Genomic DNA, 21,907 nt, shown 5'->3' on the forward strand with positions numbered 1-21,907 from the left:
ACTAAGCAAGAGGAAATGTCTTATAAATAAACAACAGCAAGAGAAACAAAAAAATCCATCCCGTCCTGCCAGAGGAATGTACATTATTGTCTCTTGACGGAAAACTTTACACCACACCAGAAAGCAAGAAAGCAGCCATTTCTCCTGAAGCTACCCTCCCTTGGGTGGGGAGGAGGAGGGCAATGCAAACTTGAAAAAAAAAAAATTGGGAAGTTCATGCGATTTCCCAGTAGACAAACAAAACTGTCCACATTCAACAGACGTCACTATTCCAAGGTTTCACACAGCACTAAATTTCTTTAGATCTGATGATTGTCACTCCACCATTAGGACACATTCAAGGAGGAAGTTCAAAGCAAGGGGAAGGAGGAGAAGGTCACAACATATGTAAGTGTAGATTCGTATGCATATGTTTCTATATTTATTTATGCATAAGAGTGACATTTTATTCATTTTATGATTCATATTTATAACAATAATTTTATATATGTATTAAAAACTTGAGGTACATGAAACTCTCTTCTCTCGTACTTCCCCACAATTTTTGAGATTTACAGGTCAGAGTTCCAAGGTCATCATTCTCATCTCACAAGAGACTACAACTGTAACCTACTTAAAGCTAACTTGTTATTGTACTGCAGCTCACAAGTGACACGAGTTTGGTGATTTCAGTACAGTCCCTGGCTTTGCAAAAAACTATTGCGTGATTTGGCACAACGCACAGCAAATAGCAGTCTCTTTATGAGGAACTACAGATGGCAATTGAAAGAGTAATTCAAATAATTTATCAAGCACATTTAGAGACCTAGAATGGGGGATGGCCCGAGCCTAAGAGAAACCAGTATGCTACAAGTCATTATTAGCAAGCTGATTAAACCTGCCTCAGTAAAAGATCATAGATTGCTGATGGGAACTGAAGTGTTTGATAGTTCTGGGTTTTGGGTCATGACTAGGAAAGCAGTGTACAGCAGGTGAGGACCTACTTGAGAGGAAAAGTGGGACGAAAGACTGAAAGACCATGAGATAACTGAAAATGCCTTGGCAATCTCAACCTGAACTTCTGTTTTAGGGTACTTCACCATTTGAGAAAGAGATGCAGTGCTGAAAGAATCTAGTGCCCACCACAAAATGCAGCTTATCAAGTCCTTAAAAAATTCCTAATCTGTTGAATTCTTGAGGATTACTGTATTCACAAGACACAAATGAAAATATGTTTTTTTAACTAATTAGTTTTACATCTGTGTGTTCTTGCTGGCAAAGTAATGCTGTCATAGATTTTGCTAGCAACAGTTAGTCTACAATGTAGGTGGGTAAGGCAGAGACAAGTTTAAGACTGAAGTATGGCTGAAAATAAAAGCCAAGAGCCTTTAATGCAAAATTTATAGTCAGTCACAGCTTCTTCAGGTTCAGGTCTTTAGGAGAAGAGACTGTTAAAGCATTTGTAGTTCTACAATACCACAGTGATCTTAATGAAATAAAAGAAGGAGGCATTTCCAAGAGATTTATTGAGACAGAGCAGTAGAAGTGACATCAGTGACATAGCACTGGGAGAGCTGTGGGGGAATGGGAGTCTCATTGATCTTGCCAGATTAATTGGCAAATTGTCAACCTGACCATCCAGCTCATAAGAGCAGATACCAAAGAGGGCCTTGCCCTGGAAGGGCAGTGGATGACAGAGAGAAGCTGTCAGCTGATCTGACCTCACTAAGAAATGCTTTGCTCATTTACAAATCAGCTCAGCATTCATTTCTCTCACTACCTTTATGTTTACCAGCATTGCCAGAAATACTGAAGAAAACTGAGACAAATGTGAGCTCTTGCAAGTGAAACCTTATTAGTGAGAGGTCCAGAGAGCTGAGTGCTCAGAGAGCAGAGAGGCACACAAAGAATAACGGAACAGAATTTAAAAAATAATTCCTGTCTGTGATGAGGAAAACCTTTAACATTTTTAAGCAGGAAATACAATTAGGAGGGATCAACTGACCTTAGGTTCCCAATACTTCAGGAGATTTACATAGATGGAAGTGGGGGCAGTGTATGGCCCTCTGTGTTTAGTAAGACATTTGCTAAACAGTCCAGAGATCAATAGCAGACATTAAATTAAGCACTCTGGCATTCTTATTATTTAGTATCATTAAGCATTAAGGATGGGTGTACTGTGAACACAGGGAACAGAGAACCAAATGAAATCTTCTATTAAAAAAAAAAACAAACCACGAAGTTTCTGAAAATTATACTAAACAAAAAAACACACGCAGTGAACAGATCATGCAATTATGATCAAATCTCAGCAAATCTCAGCAAATTCCAACTGTCTGCCTGTCAGTGTAGACTATTTCCATTACATACTTCAGGAGACTGAATTGTGCCATTCTTGCTTCACTAGCATTAACAGTGGCCACAGCCTCAGAATGGCAAAATAATAAGAGCCAGGAGGACAAAAATAATTTTCTTCAGATTTTTTATTTTGACATTTCCCATTTGTGCCCTTTTTCAAAATTTTAATTTGGTAAAGGCACTTTTCAGACTGTCTTTTAACAGGTCACTAATAACTTGGGATGCAAGATCTCATATTTCATTTTTTGCTACTGCCACCACTAAATATTTCATTTACCTTGAGTACAGCAGACTACTCTGGAAGGTTAATTTATGATTATTTTTTCTTTTCACTATACTGTTTACAGACTAGTTTTTGTGACTCATTATTTGCATTAGGCTAGTTTGATTCTACCTGTTAAAGTAAATTAATAGACTGCCTATCAAAACACTTTAATTCTTTAAGCAGCTCAGTGAGCTAACTGTACTGACTTTCATTTTTCTTGGGAATTTCCACATTTCCTACATGGAAATAACTGGGAGTCTTGGAGGTGGTACCTAGTTATAACACAAGCTTCTTCTATATAATATTTTTAATATTTGCAACCATGTTGCGCACACAAATATAAATGTAGACATTTGTGGATGTACATTTGTACATACACACTTACATACAAATAAAATCACCAGAGTTTTATTCCTTCCCCTGTCTTGGCTGTTAGTCTTTGAACTAGAACACCAAATGTGTTTTGCAGCAATTGTACCTATGTGCACACAGAGAATACAATAGACACAATAAAGGGTTTCTCTTCCTGCCTTGTAGCAATATAGAGAGGACAGGCCTCAAAAAGGACGCTGCTTTCCCCAGCTCAGCAAAGAAAGAGAAAAGAACCCCAGCAGAAGAAGGAGAGTGCTTGGAGACCCTGACTTTCCTTTCCTCCCCTCCCTGCATCCCTCCATGAGCTAAAGCTCTGTGCTTAGAGAAAGGCCATGCTACAACCAAACCTTGGGAGCAGCTGCAGATAAGCACATGGAGGTTAATTCTTCTCTTTGCTCCATTAACCTCTGCGTCACCTTTGTGACACCCTCAAGGAAGAAAGACAGGAAGACAGCGTGGCCATGAGAGCCAGGCACGTGCCGGCGGCCGGGCAGCGCTGCAGGGCGATGTTACCAGGGCAGGGCTGCCTCTGGACCCTGGGCGTCATGGGCTTTGGAGACCCGTCTGCTTTGCTCCTGCCACTTCTGCCTCAGCACTGAACACTTGCAGGATGCAAGTGTTGCCCTTTGCAAGGCAAACTTCATGGCAGTGCCCTGCACCTTCTCCCTCTGCTCGATGTTCCTCTATACAGCAGGAGACACACAGCCTTTGGCAGTGGGTGCTAACAGATGAGATAAACAGAGATGAAATAAACCTAGTGGAAAAGTCTTCTCCAGCTGTAGTGTCTCTACCTATAAATAGATATTCTCCTGCTGTCCTCCACATGCAAACACAGAGTTGAGAAATTATTTTTTTGTTGTTGTTTTCTTGTTTGGTACAAAGCAATTAAAATGTAACAACCTCTCAAAATCTTCCTTTATTTAAAAAAAATGGGTCACGGACACAGAAGCAGTCAGTCATGGTTTTGGAGTGGGCAAGAAAACAATTTTCATTTGATTGTGCCCTTGTTTTTGTAACTAGCTTTTCTGCTGTGACCTGCTATACTTACCCTGTCTGCTGTGCTAACCAGCAACATGCCTTTTTAATCTGCCTTCCTGGGGTCTGCATTTGATTACAGCATTCATGTTCTATTTAGATTCTTTTGAATCATGCCCTGTGGTGCTAGCACGAAAGGTGTTATTTATAAAATGAAATTCTGTTGTATTGCAACTTGGATTCAAAGAGGACAAGCAATATTAAATACTTACTTTATTTAATAATATCTTGGATTTATTAACTCAATTTCATTACAAGATTAGAGACGGTAACCTGGAGGGGGTTATTAACTAATACACAGGCTTCAGGCAACTTTGCCCTATATAAAATAAAATAAAAATACATATATATGCATTTAAATTACTTCTGAGGGCCCAGATACACACCTGTGGCTCAGAAGTATGGCTTTCTTGATAAACAGTAATGCAGAGAGCTCTTGGCTGAAATCCACTAAGCACATAGTCTCTTTAGGACAGTGGGCATCCACACTCAACAGTTACCCCAAGTGACCAACCCTATTTAGTTGGTTGCATCCCACGTGGGATGAAGTCTACCACTCAGCTGTGACAGAAGTGATGCAGACTACAATTACTTCAAACCACTGTGGGCAGCCCACCAGAAACCATGAAACTGTGCCAACCCATCTGCCCCTCCTTGACTTCCCTAGCACCTCAAGGCTTACATTTGTGAGCTGTTGCACAGCTCTTTCTCTCCCAGCATCAATCCTGCAAATTGCAGGACACACCAAAGGAGAAGCTTCCCCAAAGCATGTGGGGAGACTTGCAGGCAGCATGCTGTGTCTCCCAAAAAAAGCTCCTGAGCTTCAAAAGATTCTCTTTCCAGAAGACAAGGTGATGGAAAATTCCTGACCATGCACACAATATGATATGAATCTATATTCTGATACTTAGCTTTTTTTATGGTAACTTTAACAACATTTCAAACTAGTACATATTCTGTTCATCCAGATATGGCAGTTGAATTGAACTTCAATCTCTTCCCCTAGTAAGCTGCAGCACGTTTGTCAGAACCCCAGCCTAGGGACGAGGGCAAGCTTAGGAAATGCTCTGAGGGTTGAAAGCTCCCCCAGGAGTACAAGAATACTGAGATGCAATTTTTTCTCCATTTCCTAAATAAAACTAACAAATGCTAATACACTATTAAATGCCTTCTCTCTGAAATACTCTATGACAAGAAGTAGCTTCTGTGACTTTGAACCTGTCAGGTCCACAATAAAGCCTGAATCTGACACGGGAAAATAGCACAGTATCAATGTCACAAATACTACAGGCAGGGAATTCCCACTTGGAAGTGTATGGCTGCTAAAAGCTTTCACCCCACATCTGTTGCACAGTTAGCAGTGAGTCACCTGCAGTCAGCTTCATTAGACCTGAAGTGTCACTCAAATAAGACAAGCTTATTGCTAGAACAAGAGAATTCAGATTTTTAAGCATTTGATAGATTAAAAGGAAAGTGTCACGATATGTTAAATGGATATTCAAATACTTTAGGTCTCAGTTTTCATCTGCTTACAGATCATATGCCTTTGCTTAAAGCTGCATGGTAGGCAGAGACCAAAAATAAAGGGCAAATTATTTTTTTCACTCGTAGTGGTGTTCATTGCAATGACTCAGTGAGGGATAAAATCCAGTGCATGAAGATCATGAAAAGACAGAAAGACTAATGGATTAAACCTGATCAGAAACAGATTTGAATTCAGAGCGATCTCTAAAATTTAGGGGAGAACACCTGGAGCATGATGGTGCATGGATATTCCCAAGTGGAACTGCGGTTAAGTAACACAACTGTATAGAAGAGAGGTTAATTTGGGTCAAAAATGAAGGGAGATTGAGAAACAGATTTATAGTAAAACTTTCAAAGGCAAAAGCAATAATTGCACCCGCAAAAGGCATGTGCATCATTGCTACAAACAAAAACACATGCTTGGACTCTCTACAGGCAATCTGGCATCTGTCTCTCATTCCCTCCCTCCTCCTGACCCTGAGACCTCTCTCTCTGGAATTTTGTTCCATGAATATTCCATAATGCTACACTCAGCTCCTATTTTCAAGAAAAGTTAGCATTAGCTAATAAGTGGAAGTTCACAGCATTACTGTCAATCAGTGGTTGGTTTCCATGAGAATGGAGACAGAGCTCAACAGAAAAATAGTGAGGTTCAGGCACAAGTGATATTCTGTCTACATATGTTATGTATGTACCACTTTGAAACTACAGAACTAACTTGTTTGGCACTTCATTTATTAGCAGACTCTCAAGGGTATCTACAAAATAACCCAAGTTTAAACAACATTTTTTGGGTCTTTTTAAAGTGAGGCAGAAACAAAATGTATTATTTGGTAAGTTAGGAATACTGCAATTTATTCTTTTTCTTACTCTCCTCACTTCTTTCTTATGCTTAAAACCACCATTAGGAAAAAGACTGGAGCTCTGAAGCTTTTTCTTTTTTCTAGCTGCCTTTTTTTTTTTTTATTTCACCCACCAGGTCTCAAAGAATAACAATTTCTATCCTAAAATAATTAGTGAGAGAAATTTCCAACTCGTTCTGGGGATTATAAAGGGAAACTATCTCTGCTTTGATAAAAAGTATGCTACTATTCCTGAATTGATACAGTCTGTTTACAATAAACAGACTAGGCAATATGATGCAAGGACACAGGGTATGCATGGGGTAGAAATTTACACAGGCAAATCTACTATTTTTACCCACTCATCAAAGTTTCTGGCATATTCTCCCCTAGAACTAAACAAAGTAAGCAACGTAAGAAAATAAGGAAGTCCTTTCTTAGGGAACCAAACCCCAGAAATCCTATAAAATGTAGATACATTTCAAAATTTCAAATGTCATTAAAATTTCATATAATTAGGTTAATAGCTTTATAAGCAAGTGCTATGAAAAGAAGGTAGCTTCATGACTTCAACATAAAGAATTATTCAGTTTTAAAATACATGCCAAATTCAAGACTATTTAGATAAAAGCCCTTGGTCTTACTTCTGATTAAATTAATGGAAAATGAGCTCATGGGTGATGGGAGAAAAGCAAACCCAAAGTAGCTGACAGACACAGTTAAAAACTCTAATTCTATTCAGTTGTTTCAGTGTGACTGATCTCAAGAAAAATGAAGCAGTTCTGCTGGGACAGACAGTCTGAGCAGTGGATGGAAAAACAGGAAGAGACTCTGGGGAGAGAACGTCACTTGGGTGAAGCCTGTACAAGCTAGAGATCACTTGGCCTCTCCAAGACCCACCAAGACAGCAGAAGGATAAATGAAATGCCATTTGTATGCATTCTTCCAAGTCCCCACTCTCTCTCCATTTTCTTCAACCAAGAATCTCTCCATGTATCTACCTAAAGAAAAATTTATCTTCTTTTCCTTAATGAAAATCTAAGAAATTTATGAGACAGACCTGTTTCAAAGGCAAACAAGAATCACACAGTGGGGGAATTTTCTCCCTCTTTGGATGCTCTCTTTTTGCCCCTGTGAGGTCAGCCTTTGAAGCCCACTCACATAGCTCTATAATATAATGCAAGGATTCTTTAATCAACCAGACACTGGTACTTGATTTCTATACTGGGATTTAAGTGTGCACTGTAGGAAGCTGTAGGACCTGGGCCCAGCACAGTTGTGTTCCTGTTCTGTAGTATCCAGTAAAACCACAATTTCAAATTTTTATTCTAGCATGTTTTCAATCAGCATTCTGTAGAAGGACTGAGTCCCATTACAGCCATATTACATGGTAGAACAAACCAGCCTGACCCCAGGCAAAGGCTTCATCCTCTCCGTATCTCAGTTTCCCTGACTGGAAGAGTAATTATTTTTCACTTAAAAGGGATGTCTTGGGAATTACTTACTTAACATACAGATAAAAAAAGACTCTGAAAGGCAAAGTACAGTGGGGCTGATCGAGTAGGCTTGCTGCAGTAACATGGCTGTTGCCAGCAGGCAGCAGGTAGCACAGATCTCATGAAAGATCACTCGTCGATTTTAAGTTATGTTCATTTTTGTGCTTGTTCTGTAGGCCTCCAGAGATTAAATACAGCTGAGTGCTATTATACAGTTAGCTCCAGCGAATGAAAAATATACTCTTTTAGCAGCTTTATTCCTTTATCAATTACTACTTTAAGAGACTTGTACTGTATTATTTTATATTGGCCAGTTGTAAAAATAATTTATTCCCTGAAGAGTTTTATTCCTTTAACATTTCAAATTTTTTTGTTCAATGTTTAGCATGTGACCATTTTTGACAGAGAATGAAAGGAATACTTTATTAAAGGAGCTAATATAGCTCCTTTTCTTATGTACATTTTGACCATTTTTAAAATAAAAGATCTGAAGAGGATTTTCAGTAACGCAGAAAATCCAGTAAGATTTTTCTGTTTTCAGGTTTCTTTGCACTACTACATTATCACCCTGGGCGGGAAAAAGATGGAAATACTGTCCAGATTTCTGGTAAAGTACTGGACCTGTTGAGAATCAAGTCCCCTTTCCTCCTTTCTTCTAGGTACATCTTTTTTTTAAGCTTGCTCCCACCAATGTGTGTATAGAATAGAGATGAGTTCTTTACAGACTTGAAACCCTGTAGAAGAGCCATTGGGATGAAAACCCATCAAGTGAGCATAGAGAGCCACTACAGAACTAACAGAAAAGCATGCTTGAACACTGTTCAATGACTGACACTGCCAGGTAGCTCTGTGACTTAGTTTTGTCTCTGAGTGGCTCAAACCACAATGAAAAGAGCTGTTGTGATGAGGAAGATGCCCAGTTGGATTGAAAAGGTAACCTCTCTTTCATTTGAGAGCATGGTATCATGGAGGCAGGAGCCCAGAGCAGCCTCCAGTTCAGCAGAGGTGTGTGTGGTCACAGAACACAGTGACATCAGTACACGTGCCTCAGTTGTGGTCATACACAGTACAGTCAATCAAGGATGAAGCCATCTGGGATGAAGTTCATCTAAGGATGAAGAGCAGAATGCACAGGGTGTGCAACAGAGCAGAGCGAGTGTTTGAGCACAACTGAAATAGAACCAAGCTTTTGTGGAGACAGTGTTGCACAGCCTCATAAAATCTCTGCTGCTCAGCAGAAGATGTTGATTTCCTTGCCAATTCATAATTCAGATCAGATGAAGGATTTCCTGAGGTTCGCAAGCCCTGTTAACGATGGGGAGCCTGGCTCGGAGTAACCCTGGAGCTGTTAAAGTGAAAACATGCTGTATACAAGGTTTTGTACAACTTCAGCGCAAACCCTGGAGGCCCTGAAGACTCACCTGAGTTTCACTTTAGGCTACTAAACTCAAACAAACTGTGGGAGAAAAGACTGGCAAAGCTCATAGACAGCATCTTTCATCAGCAGTTCTCAAAATAGTTTACAAAGGGATTTCCTATTTTATGAGGGCAAAACTGCTACAGTGTGGAAGAACACCTTGTTCTAGACCATGGAGCAGAGCAGCAGCAGAGCAGGGACAGAACTTGAGTGACTTGTGGTCTAGGCCACCATATTTCCCACAAGACACAATGGCTGAAACAAATTAATACTACAAGTTAGCAGCAAAGTTTTGTACAACTCTAATCAGCAGCCACAGAACACCAGTCCTCCATAAACAACCGCTCAGTTATATAAGTTTATTCACTTGATGTAGATGAAAATAAGTCGTTCACTAACTGGAATGACTTGTGTCAATCTTTAGCCCTTTAAAACATTGACTAATTTTAGACCTTCTGTGGCTAAATACATTTGTAAACTATTAAAACAGTCTCCTGGTACATGGAAAACATATGGTTCCAACAGTGCTATTCCTTCATGAAGGTCTGTTTCTTCAAAGTTTCCTTTAGTTGTACACTAAGCTTGTTTGTTGTTCAGAATTCTTGTTTTTATAACTGTTTTCCTTCCTTTCCACAGCTAGTTACTGGAATGATATATATGTGCATGAGTAAATATATATATTAAAGACACATACTTTGATTGACTGAAGATGTAATGATATAGTGCTAGTCAGAAAAGAGTATAAAAGATGCATATCCCCAGGAAACCATTTTCTCTCTTAGCTGGTGCACTGCAAGTTTGCAGGGAGGAAATGCTGCTCATTGTGCAGTTTTAATTTCTCACACATTTGGTGAATACATTAAAAAACAGGGAAGAAGACAGCCTGCCCAGGCCAAGATCTACACATCCATTCAGAAATAATCCCTACATTTTACTGAGGCTACAGTCTACTAATGAAGAATGTCCATTGTTTCCTCCACCAGTCCTAAAGTATTAATCTATAGTTACTCCTGTTTTAACTGTTTTTCCTGGGACAATCTTCCATGTCAGACTGTAATCACCATGTTTGGCTCACTCTACAGCCACCCAGCATTTGCCTTTCCACTCTGGACTGAGCTCTGCCAACCTTCACTGCTCTGATCCCCAGGTGGTTTGTGAGCTTGAAGGAAGCCGTGCTCTCAGGCACCTGGCCTGGCACTGCAGACTGCTCTTGGGTAAACTGGGAATCTTAACCTTATTTTGCACTATTGTGCTTCATGATTGTAAGGGAGAAGTATAGCAAACAAGAGCAGGTTAGTGTGGAGTGGGAAACAGTCATCCTTAGCCAATGCTTGGAGCAGGGTGCAAACCCAGGAACTCCAGGAATTCCATCAGCCTTTGGTGGAGAAAAATTAAGTAGGAGGCCATTTCTCAGCAGCCAAGTGGGCTACAGTGAGCATCACTCATCCAGTTCTGAAGAACAGTGTGTCTTGCCTAACACCAGGCCTGAATACATGAGAAGTGGACAAGAACTATGTCACTTATAGAAGAGCAAAAAGCTTGCTTTAAAGACATGGAGATCTGTGTCTCTTGGAAACAAGCTAGACATATAGTGACAAATCAAGGAAAATGGCTGAGAAAAATGAGTAAATGGGATGGAGCAGAAACAGAATTGGAAAAGGCATGGTGACAGAAATGCAGGATATAAGTTTGGTACTGGATTCTACTGCTGGACAAGGAAAAACAAAAGCCAAACAAGTCCATAAATTCATTTCAGATATTAACTGCTTTGCTTAATGAACTTCTGCTACATGCTCATATTACAACTCCAGAATGGTAATCTCTAAAATAGATCTAAAAACTTTTTCAAATGTGTTTTTTCCCCTTGCATTTTACAGCTTTTAAGATCAAATTTCATTTTCTGTGAATTTATGCTGCCAACCTTGGGACTGACTGATGTGTACCCATCTTGTTTGTACAAAGAAATCTATAATAATGCTCATGCAAAATGTGGATGCAACTCCAGAAGTCAGAAGGAAACACCTGAGCATGGAATCAGCATTAATAAGTTAATAGATTTATGGCTCAGTTTGCCCAAATAGCATTGTTTTACCTCCAAGCCACTGACTTTCACTTGGCTATGTCTGCATTCAATCCATAAGGCAATAGGAGTCTTTGAACTGTGAAAGCAGAAGGGAAAAATTTGGTAAGCGAGAGACCAAGGAAATGAGAACTAGACCTGGCATAGGAGAATAATTGTCAGTTAAGAAGTAATGGAGGGAGAGAAACACTTGAAGGAATAGGTGTCTGTACAATGACTGGAGGTACTTTCGAAAGATCTAATAAATCTGTAATGCAAATATAGAGAAGGCAGCACTAGGATAACAAGGGAGTAAAAATATATAGATTCCCTTTATGCCTAAAAATGACCACGGACATAGTAACTATCATACATAGTTTTTAAGTGAGCACATCTAAACTATTGTGCTTGAATTCTGACCTCTTGTTTGATGTAAAATTAAGTTTCAAAAATGGAGAAAGAAAAAAAATGAACTTGGCCTCCCAATGGGATGCTAAAAGGAGTGCTACTTGCTTTATTTGTCGGTGAACCTTTTTTGCCACTCCTGCTAGGACAGCGTGAAGGACAATTACATCAAGTGTAATGAAATGAGTGCCCTAATGTGAACACTTCTCAACAGGAGATCCATGACGCCTTGACAAACTGAAATGCCAGAACCCTCTGCCATCACTGCTCTGTCCGGAAACTGCCCTCAAATATTTGAGACATTCCTGGAATTAATAAATAAGTGCTGATTTGGACTGGCTGGTTGCTGCCTGGTATCCCTGGCTGGCACTGCCTTACAATGGATGGCATTGTTTTGTTGCAGCAATTCTTTTGCTTTTCTTCTTAAATTTCCCAGTGCCAGCAACAGGAAGACTGATTAATTTCAACTAATGTGACTGTTGAATCAAAGATATGACTCATTTTAAAGAAGCTTTTGTTGGATGCTTAGTCTATCAAACCATGCATACTTTAGATTATTTGGTTATGTAGACAATATGATCAGGCAAACACAACGGTTTTTGTTGAACTCAGGTATACATTACTTTTGTACTGAAAAGCTGGACATGAACAAAATTATGCTGCAGCCATGTAAAGTCTATAACCAATCCTTTCTGTGCTGTCTGGAAAGGCATGCATAGTATACAGTATGTTGAACTTATCAGAAAACGACAAAAAGCAAGTAAGAGGGAAAAAAAAAAATGTTTGTCAGCCTCAAGTCAGTGAAGCTCTAGTATTCAGAATTTGCTTTATGCAATATGCATAAATGTCAGGTCACAATGCAAAAACTGGGAAAGGAAAAGAGAATATTTTCTCTTGTGCTTTTGTGCCATGGAGCAGCCCATAACACATCAGTTAACTTGGGGGTCCTTGCTGGACTAAACAGAATAACGCATTTCAAACGTTTCTTTAATGAATAAAACTAAATGTAATACTACAGATATTGTCTCTGTTTTTTGAAGCTCACATATACAGAGCTAAGTTTCAGGGGAAGTTCATCAGAATGCCTTTGGAAAACACTCGTCTAGGATCATACTGTTTGCTTTTCTATCCGTGCATTTTCATAACCAGCTTTCATTTGCAAAAATGCTTCCAAATGTTAGTTATTCAAGACTCACAATGGCTGAAATGGAAAAACAGTGGTAAAGGGCCATTGTGATCTACTCAAGGCCACAAAAAAAACCCAGAAAATTTTCTTGTATCTGAAACATGCTTTCATTATTATAGAAATAACTGTTCAAATCACCCAGACTTCTGTAAGAAAAATACAGTCCTGATACTCTTATTCAAAGTATTTAGAAAGAACTCATTTGCAAGATAGATAAATATAACGTTCATGGTCCTTTTGATACATGCAACATGCATAGTCCTTTTACAGAGAAGAAAGGAGGACTTCTCTGGGTATCCAAATTACCTTCAAGCCTTCACTACCAGGTAATTTGATTTGAAGCTGCAAAATACATGCAGAAAGTCTCCCGAATAAAATGGGAATATATGGGGGCAGATGCTCCATTTAGCCCAGTCCTCCCTCTCCAATGGAGGTCAAGAGTAATCATCTAGAAGAAAATGTATGAAACAAGAGCAAGCCTCTTATCATACCTCCTAGAATATTCCTTCCCTTCAGTGATTTAGCTGAGATAACAGGGTGTTTGGAAATGGAGAGAAACAAACAAAAATTTAAACAGTCCAGAAATATGGAAGATTACCCTACATTAAAACCTGTGTCCATGTCAAGCAATGCCAGCTCAGGGGAAACCCAAGAGGAAAGCTCAAATCAGAAGTAATGAAGACCTGTTCTTTTTCTGACTACAGACAAGTGTGGCAGTGTTGGGTAGTGTTTAACCCCTTTATTTAAGCTATCTGTAAAATAAAATCTGCATGTAGACAATAACCTGTAAAGAGAAATCTGTTATATCATAACAAGAGTATCAAAGGAGGAGAATAATTAACCCCAGGCCAATTTATCTTCATTTATTTTAGAGAAAAATCTAAAATCCTGACTTTTGGATTTTCAACATTAAGCAGGAAGGATTTTTACTCTTAGCTGCAACTTTGACCCTAAGAAAATTGCTACAGGTTAGACACAAAGGCTGAATTCCTTAACTTCAGAGCTTGGAGGAAATTTAAATCCCAACTCACACCAAACTTGTCAGACTTTTCCTGTACACACATGCTCCTGTTTTCCTGCAGGGGAGGTGTCTGTTGGGGGAATTCCTCTAATACTTTTCTGCTGTAAACTCTCTTTACTCTTTTCTACCTTCTCATCTGATGGCATTCTCAGTATACAGATGGGAAGACTCAAACATTTGGGAACCTTTCCTCTGTAGCTACAGAAAGGATTTATGTATGAATATTAATATTAGCAGTATTGTGAAGAAATCTGCACTGAGAAGAAAAAATGACCCTGAGTTTAAAAAAAAATTTAGAGCTCTGACATCTAGGAACCCCTGTCACAAAGACAAACAAAGAAGTAAGGAATGCCGGGCAACTTATTTGCCCAACTACAGGACATCTAGTCTGATAAACTCAAGTTGCCTTGATTCAGAAGCAGAAACTGTAACAAGTTAAACATTTTCAAGGTAGTTTCACTTTTGTTTGGTATTGGTTTGAATATTCAAAAAACCAAAACTGGAATAACGGACACATACTCATACAGGAGGGAAAGCAACCCAATTCCATTCATTGTTTTAAATACAACAGAAAGTAATGTTATTCCCACTAGCAGAAATGGATCATGAAGCTACTCTTCAGTTTGTTCAATCTCTGCTGCACTCAAAAGAGAGATACAGAGAGGATCCCTAAGCATACTTTCCTGTTTTTCTCATTCCACCTGGAAAAGAAGGCTGAGCCTGTGCACGAGTTACTCCCAGTACCTCCAAAGGCACTGCCTATGGGGTTCTGCAGTGAATTGTCTGCCTACAGGGAAACCTTATGAAAAGCTTTTAATAGATTCCTGCAAGAAGAATTAAGCAGTTCTTCAGAGAACAGATGGAAGGAGAAAAAAAACATTTTTCCATCACCGGCACCTGCTCTAGCCTCATATAACTAGATGATTATAGCATTCCTGTCTTAAATCATTCTCAAAAGGGGACCAAGTTTAAACTTTACAAACCTCAAACCCTAATTTAACCAAATAAAATACTACTCAACCTCATTGAATGCTTTATACAAATTCTTAAATAAAGGAGGTAGAGTTCTTCTCAAGTGAGATATCATCATATTTATTTTAACTTTAGACCTAACTCAAATCCTGCAACTCTGTGAATAAGAAAGAAAGAAAAATAAAAGTATTTCAAGTGCGCTTGCCAGATTCCAACCTGGGTAAACACAATTTCCTCATTTCAGCCTGTTTTGCAGTTTTAACGGTCTAAGTTTTCTCCCTCTATACTTGAGGTTAGTAATACTCGTGTTTCTTATTCCAAAAAGGGTCCTGGTTTTTTGAAGCAGATGATAAAATTCCTGTGCAGTTTCTTAAAAAATTTAAATCTCTGATTATAAAAACATGCAGTCATATACTTAGCTTACAGCTGGTTAGCTATTACACTGAATTTTTAGTCCTACAGGACTAGTCACAGTTAGAAGTATTCACAAGAGTTTATAAGTTCCATTAGAATTTTTTCAGGTAGACAAACCTACCAGAATTCAAAATACTAATGCCAGGATTTATATTTCTGTCACTTCTCAGAAAATATAACAAATATATATAACATAAAATGCATATGTAAGGTAAATATTTCAATGTTTACAAATGCAGTTCCCAGTAGAACTGAGACATCTCAAAATCAGTGACAGCCTCAAATTCCAGAAAAAAACCAAATTTTTCTGAACCATTACATACAGAAAATTGTAGTGCCCATCACAAAATTTTTATAATTATTACTGGTAGCTTTTCATGTTGTTACTACTTCTTCCATTAAAAAAAAAAAATATTGAGCAGAACATCTATTTTGTTTTGCATCCTTTTTAAACAAGAACATAAACTATTTTCCATAGTACTCAGCCTAGAGGTACCTACGTGTACAGCCCATCCCATGGCATACAGGTGCCACTGGAAGCATTCCACTTAGATAAATGGTTTTTGTTGCAGACTTCTTGGGAAAGTTCCTGGAGCTGTAACAATAATTGCATTGAAGCCAATGAAAGTTGTGGGTGTGCCATTAAATGAGAAACAAATAGGTCCACGCAGGCTTGTACAAATTAGAAATAGTCTAAACAGACTGCAAATCTCCTGCTGATACTTTAATTTGGATTTTTAAACCAGAAATTCCTTCATCTGCTTTTCGCTTAGCAACATCTTCGTTTTATCCTGCCTTTCACTCAGAAATCTGGTCATACACATGGTCAAGACCAGGAACATAAAAATCTAGCATTAAATCCTGAAGCACTACTTGCTTGTTTCTTGGTCAAAATCCCTGCTGAGATCTATAAAAGAGTATGGACTAAAAAAAGCTGCTGAGAATTTATCTAACTTAAAAAATGGATAATACATTACAACACGGTCCTGTGACAGTCCACCCAAACTGGGAGAACTGTCACACAAAAGGATTTCTTCCATGACCTGCAAAATGCACTTTGTCCTCTTTTTAGTAATTTCCTCAGGCCTTTTGCTGGAATTCAAACGAGTTCTGAGGTCCATTGTCAAAAATGCAGACACCTTACAGTGCCCCAATTTTAAATCTCAGGAAGACACCTATGCACCTAAACCATTCTCCTCAACCTGCCAAATGCTTTGTTCAGTAAAATGATACAACAGGACTGGTTTGACAGGATAGGCACTGCATTCTACTGCTGAAATTACGTATTGCTAAACATCCATAAGTAAAATTAAGACTAACCTAAAACCAGTGCTCATTACTTTTTTCATTTTATTTAAGAAAAGGTATAATTCACAGAAATTATTTTATGTCCCAACAAGTTCTTAAAGTAGGCAACCTCTCCAAAGCTGCACAGTAAGAATGTCACAACATTTTGTTGATTGGTGCACTGCACTTCACATTAGATGCCACAGAAAAAGTCCAGGCTGAAAAATACTTGTGGGTACAGTGGATTCAAAAAAACAATTACAGAAACAACAGAAGATATTTTAAAGAAATAATTCAGCTGCTACCAGATGAATATCTAATATATATACACTGAATAAATATATTAATGATATACACTGATTTATATATATATATATATATACACACACACTGAAAAGTTAGATGGCATGGTCTCTAGTCTGTCATGAGGTATGTATGAAGGGGTTCTAGTGTTTACACAGAGGAAGTAAAAAAGCACATTTTGCTCTTTGTATAGTCTTACATAAACTTCATAATGTCAAGGACAATACATCCTCCTGGCTAAGGGACAAGAAGATCTGCTATCAAGGAAAGTTTGCTGAATGACACTAACCTCCTGCCACACAAAGTTTAAGTCTGGAGAAGAGAACGGTGTCTTATCTGCTAAGGGAAAAGACCTGAAGTAAACAGAAAATTTACTTCTCTATCTATTCCTCTGTAGCAGAATGATGTGTTAGGCTGTGGAAAAGAGTTTCTGGGAACAAAGTGTCTCAAAACTATGAAGAAAATTCTCTAGAATGAAATAATAAGGTTTCCACTATTTGTCTCCTTGGAACTTTCCTGTACACAGTTAAAAACAAGTCTACCAGTCTACTATGCCACCTGTAGAAAAATTCCATACAGCAAAAAAGTCAGAGAATCATTTAGGTTGGAAAGACTCTTAAGAGCATCGAGTGCAACTGTTAACTGAGAACAGCCAACCCCACCACTAAACCATTTCCCTCAGAGTCAAACCCACATCTCTCTTAAATGCATCCAGGGATGGTGACACCACCACTTCCCTGGGCAGCCCATTCCAATGCTAAACCACTCTCAGACAGGACTGCTGACCCAGGATGGAAAGTGGCTCGGCGAGCACTTCAGCCAGTACCTCCACTCAGTAGGCTTGGGTGCATTTCATCTGGCCCCACAGACTTGTGTGTGTCTGAATGGTGCAGTAGGCTGCTAACTACATTTCGTCTTGGATGGGGCTTCATTCTGCTCACCATCCCTGTCTTCTGGCTTAGGGGACTGGATATCCAGAGGAACAACTGCTCTTACCACTAAAGACAGAGACAAACCTCTCAAACTACATTCAGCCAACCAAACAAGGACCATTTGCTTCTATGGGAAGCAGCATCTTTTTCGATGCAATCTACAACCCTGAATCACTGTATGCTATCTCTTTATCCATTTAAATGTGCAGCTGTTATCTGTTTGCTCAGCAGACAGGGCAATGAGAAGAGACCCAAAAAATCAATACATGTAACATCAATCTCTTAATTCTAACCTCAAATCAGTGCTAGGCCCAAGAATCAGGTTATCTCCTTCTGAAAACACCAGCATTCTGGGCAGAAATACAACCTTTCTCTGGAAATCCTAATGCTGTAAATACAACCTTACATGAAAAAGCTCACAGCCCTCCTCAGGTCAGTACGGTTCTGACCTCCTCCTTTACACAAGCAGTAACAGTCCTGGGCGGGCTGTCACAAGTACTATGTTATATCAGACTTAATCAAGTAACACAAAATACAATAAGGGTCTTGTGAATGTTCCCCAGAAAATAAAAAGTAGACATTGCAAGTGAACCCTTGCTCTCCTGAACTGTAGGTTTCATGCCTCATCTAAAAATTCCGTTATAACTTCTAGATAAATACAGGATCTGGATGGTGATGATGGTGAATGTTGATCTTGTGGAAGTAACTAACACTGACTTTGCAGATCCTTAACACCATATCTGGAACCAAACAATCGGGAGTTTCCTTTTACATGGTGCCGCTTTAGTGTGCAATGCTGAGAGTGCTCATGGTGTCTCTCAGCTGCACTCCTGAGCCATGGTAGGAAAAACCTCCAGAAACAGTCAGAAACCCATGGAACCAAAAACCTGTGTTTTGGAAAAATAGGCCTCATTGAACTTGGAAAGTATTACCATAGCTTCCTCTCCTGTGTAGGAAGTTGTTCACCTCCACTTTAAGAAAGACATAGCAAACAAAAATCTATTCTGTCTCCTCTAATATGGCACGATGTGACTGTCCAAGTGTTTGCTTGCGTCTCCTTGGAGTGCGTGATGCAGATTAGACATGGCTGCAAGGGAGCAGAGTGGCTCAGAGCTCAGGATTCCTTTAGGGGTGACCAACAGAAGATGTGAGTTTGCTTATGCACCACGTCACCCCCTTGGTCTGATGAAAGCCTCTGCACCTCCCCTCCCTCCCCTCTCCTTTAATCTCTGCATGCTGCTATGCGGAAGGTGCCAACTTGAGAACAGACAGTTCTGAAAAGAAGGCAATTAAAAAAAAAAAAAAGCACAGTACTTTAGAAATTTAAACAACAAGCCCTGTGATCAAAATAATTCATAAAAGGAAGGATTTTATGAAGTCATTTCACGAGCACACAATGCCTTTTTTTTTTGCTTTGTTTTTTAAATAAATCCGTCAGTACACTTGCCAAGGCAACACATCTGAATACAATATCAGTAGACACACCCTGAATCCCTGTGCCTGTGCTCTCCCAAGTTACAGCAAAGGCTAAAAGTTGGGCTTTTTGCCCAAATTTTAACAATTATCAATTTATTTCTTTTTGTTTGGGTGCGTTAGTTAAAATCTTTTTCTTCCCTCTTGCTCCCCCTTTCTCCTCCTTTATGAGAGTTTATTTTTCTCCTCCCTTCACAAAAAAAAAAAAAAAAATTCTGAAAAATGGATTTTTCTCTTACTGATGGTGTGTCTGTTTTAAAAAAAAAACACCTAAAGAGATCTAACTTATAATGAATCCCTCTGGCATAAGGAAGCCTGTTCTAATCTCTCTTTATAGGGCTTGAGTGATAGTTTTGCTCAACGAGTATTGACAGGGCTGTCCTGTTTCTCAGGCTTTCATTTTCCCTGAGTTGGAAAAAGGATACAGTGCATTTTCACATTCTCCAAGTCTGCAGTTGTTTTTATATAAGAAGCAATTTGCTTGGGTCACATCAGGTCAAATGGGAAGCCTGCCCAGCTCTTGGTTTTAAAGGAAAAACATACAGAAAGACACAAAAACACAGCAGTTTCCTTCATTAAATTCCACTCTACCTGCCATGGGCTTGCAGCCACAATGGAATTTCCCACCCTGGCTGACCATAGCTAAACTTTTTTTTTTTCCTTCTCTCAGTAAAAAGTCTTACTAGTCTTCTTTCAAGTGAACTTTGAGGTAAGGGTTATTAAAGTTGCTGCAATTTTCCTTTTTAATAAATAAATAAATTAATAAAGGCCTTCACGGGACTGTGGCCAAATGTTAAAGTCCTTATTGAAGCCCAGATTCTGATCTTTGTTACAATGCTCTAAGTCAAAAGCAGCTCTTCTAAAGTTGTTGGAATTGTGCCTGGGTAAAAGATCAGGATTTTGCCTGTTTTTAACTCATTTCTTACTCAGGGAAAACCTCATCTGCCTTTGGTATGATTTAAGACTGCCTGTGAAGCACAGTGTGAAGCCTGTCTCTGCAATGTGTTTCTTCCAAACTTGCACTGCCTTCAACACTTGAAAGGAATGGCACCCAAATAACTGCTTTTCTTATTACTTAGTAATTGCAAAAGTTATCTGAACTAGGAAAGCTTACTCCCAAGGGAAAGGAAAGCAGCCACAGTGCACCCCCAGCCTCCCAAATGATCACTGAAACCTGAGGTGAAATTCTACCCTGAGCTGCAAGAAGAAGACGCTGAGGAAGTGACTCAGTGTGAACGCTTTTAAGAACAATAGATCACCAAGATGTTTCATTGATTTCAACGCAGCCCTTAGGAGAATCAGAGCTGCTTGCTTTGTTTTGACTATGAATTTATTGTACACATAGGCAAGGCGGAGGGGAAAGAGAGAGGGAAATAATGGATATATCCTGAAGCAGAGGTGAGACTGTTTCGTTTAAGATGCTAAAAAGGTGTTTAATTCAAATCCATCTAACTATCAAAGCATTTATACTGGCCTCTCTCTGCTGAAGACCCGGTTGTTCCCACTGCTTTGCTAGTTTGCATTTAACTGCAAATGCTACAATTATGTTTGCAGAGCAGTTTCCATTCAGACTGTTTGCCCATAACTTTCTGCAAAGTTCTTCTTTGGTCTGAAAGAAGACAAGTTCTTGCAAAGCATAAAGCAGGTTGGGGGCAGGTGGAAAGAAAGTAGTGGTGGATTTGCTCAGCCTTGACAAGGCACCCCAAGTGGGAGGCCCCTGCCCTTTCTCACAGTTTTCTCCATGCTGAAAAGCTGTTCAGCTTGCTTTCCACCTCCCCCCCCCACCCCCCGCCCCCAATAAATTTTAGAAAAATAGAGAAGGAGAAAAGGAAAAAAAAACCAAAACCCAAAAAACAGTTGGCTCAGTGCCCCTGTATCCTCTGTTTTCCAGACACTCATGTGTGAAACAATGGCAGTTTTGCCTGAATCAGGGCTGAGGATTGCTGGACTTGGCCTCTGACAGATTTTTTTTTTTACTTACTATCGTGACTTTCATCCAGAGATCACAAAGGAGTTTGCTCTATTTATCACACCAGGCAGACCTTTGAAGCAGTCTGAGCTGAATGAGGGCAGAGTCCTGTCTTGCCTCACAGTATCCTTTCCCTGGCTGTCTCAGAAATAAATGAGTTTTTAAAAATTTCATATACTCTCTTTGGTTTCACAGGCTGGCTAGTAAGATACTGCAAAGATCTATTTTGTTTTCCTATGGTCAGATGGTTCTTTTCTTTTTCTTTTCTCCCTGCTCTCTCTGGTGTATGTTTTTCTAGTTGATTCATCTATTATCCTTCTTTATGTAATTAAATTTCTCTACTCAGTGTGTCATTAAGCTCAGGCTGTATTGTGCTCTGTCACCTCCAATTCCTTTCCTTCAGAAACTCCACATCCCAATTCCTCTTTAAAGTTGCTTGCTGAAGCATTTGTTCTTTCAGCATCCCCATACGTTTATAAAGTGGAGATTCGTTCACTTTGTCTGACTTCCAAAGCCATTTGCTGCTTGAGACCATTTCATGAGCTTGTCTATTCATGTAGATAAACAACAATAACAACAACAAAATAAAATAAAATCA

General features: G+C 39.2%; 1 protein-coding gene and 1 long non-coding RNA gene across 39 annotated transcripts in view; one reads left to right on the forward strand and one right to left on the reverse strand.

Moving 5' to 3' along the window:
• Positions 1-21,907, reverse strand: part of ZBTB20 (zinc finger and BTB domain containing 20) — a 469,842-nt gene that overhangs the window by 208,254 nt on the left and 239,681 nt on the right. For 9 of the 38 annotated variants that reach the window (XM_064410182.1, XM_064410177.1, XM_064410180.1 and 6 more), the window contains one exon: positions 11,381-11,447. The exons of 28 other annotated variants lie outside the window; for them this stretch is intronic. The gene's annotated coding sequence lies outside the window, so the exon portion shown is untranslated. Of the gene's footprint in view, positions 1-11,380; positions 11,455-21,907 lie in introns of those variants that run through there. One more of the 38 variants, XM_064410203.1, reaches the window with a different exon arrangement.
• On the forward strand, positions 6-12,767 carry LOC135294630 (uncharacterized). The gene is made up of 2 exons (XR_010356710.1): positions 6-387; positions 7,118-12,767. It is a non-coding gene; the product is annotated as an uncharacterized LOC135294630 (long non-coding RNA).

The sequence above is a fragment of the Passer domesticus genome, chromosome 2 (genome assembly GCF_036417665.1).
Source record: "Passer domesticus isolate bPasDom1 chromosome 2, bPasDom1.hap1, whole genome shotgun sequence".
In the NCBI taxonomy this organism is placed as follows: domain Eukaryota; kingdom Metazoa; phylum Chordata; class Aves; order Passeriformes; family Passeridae; genus Passer; species Passer domesticus.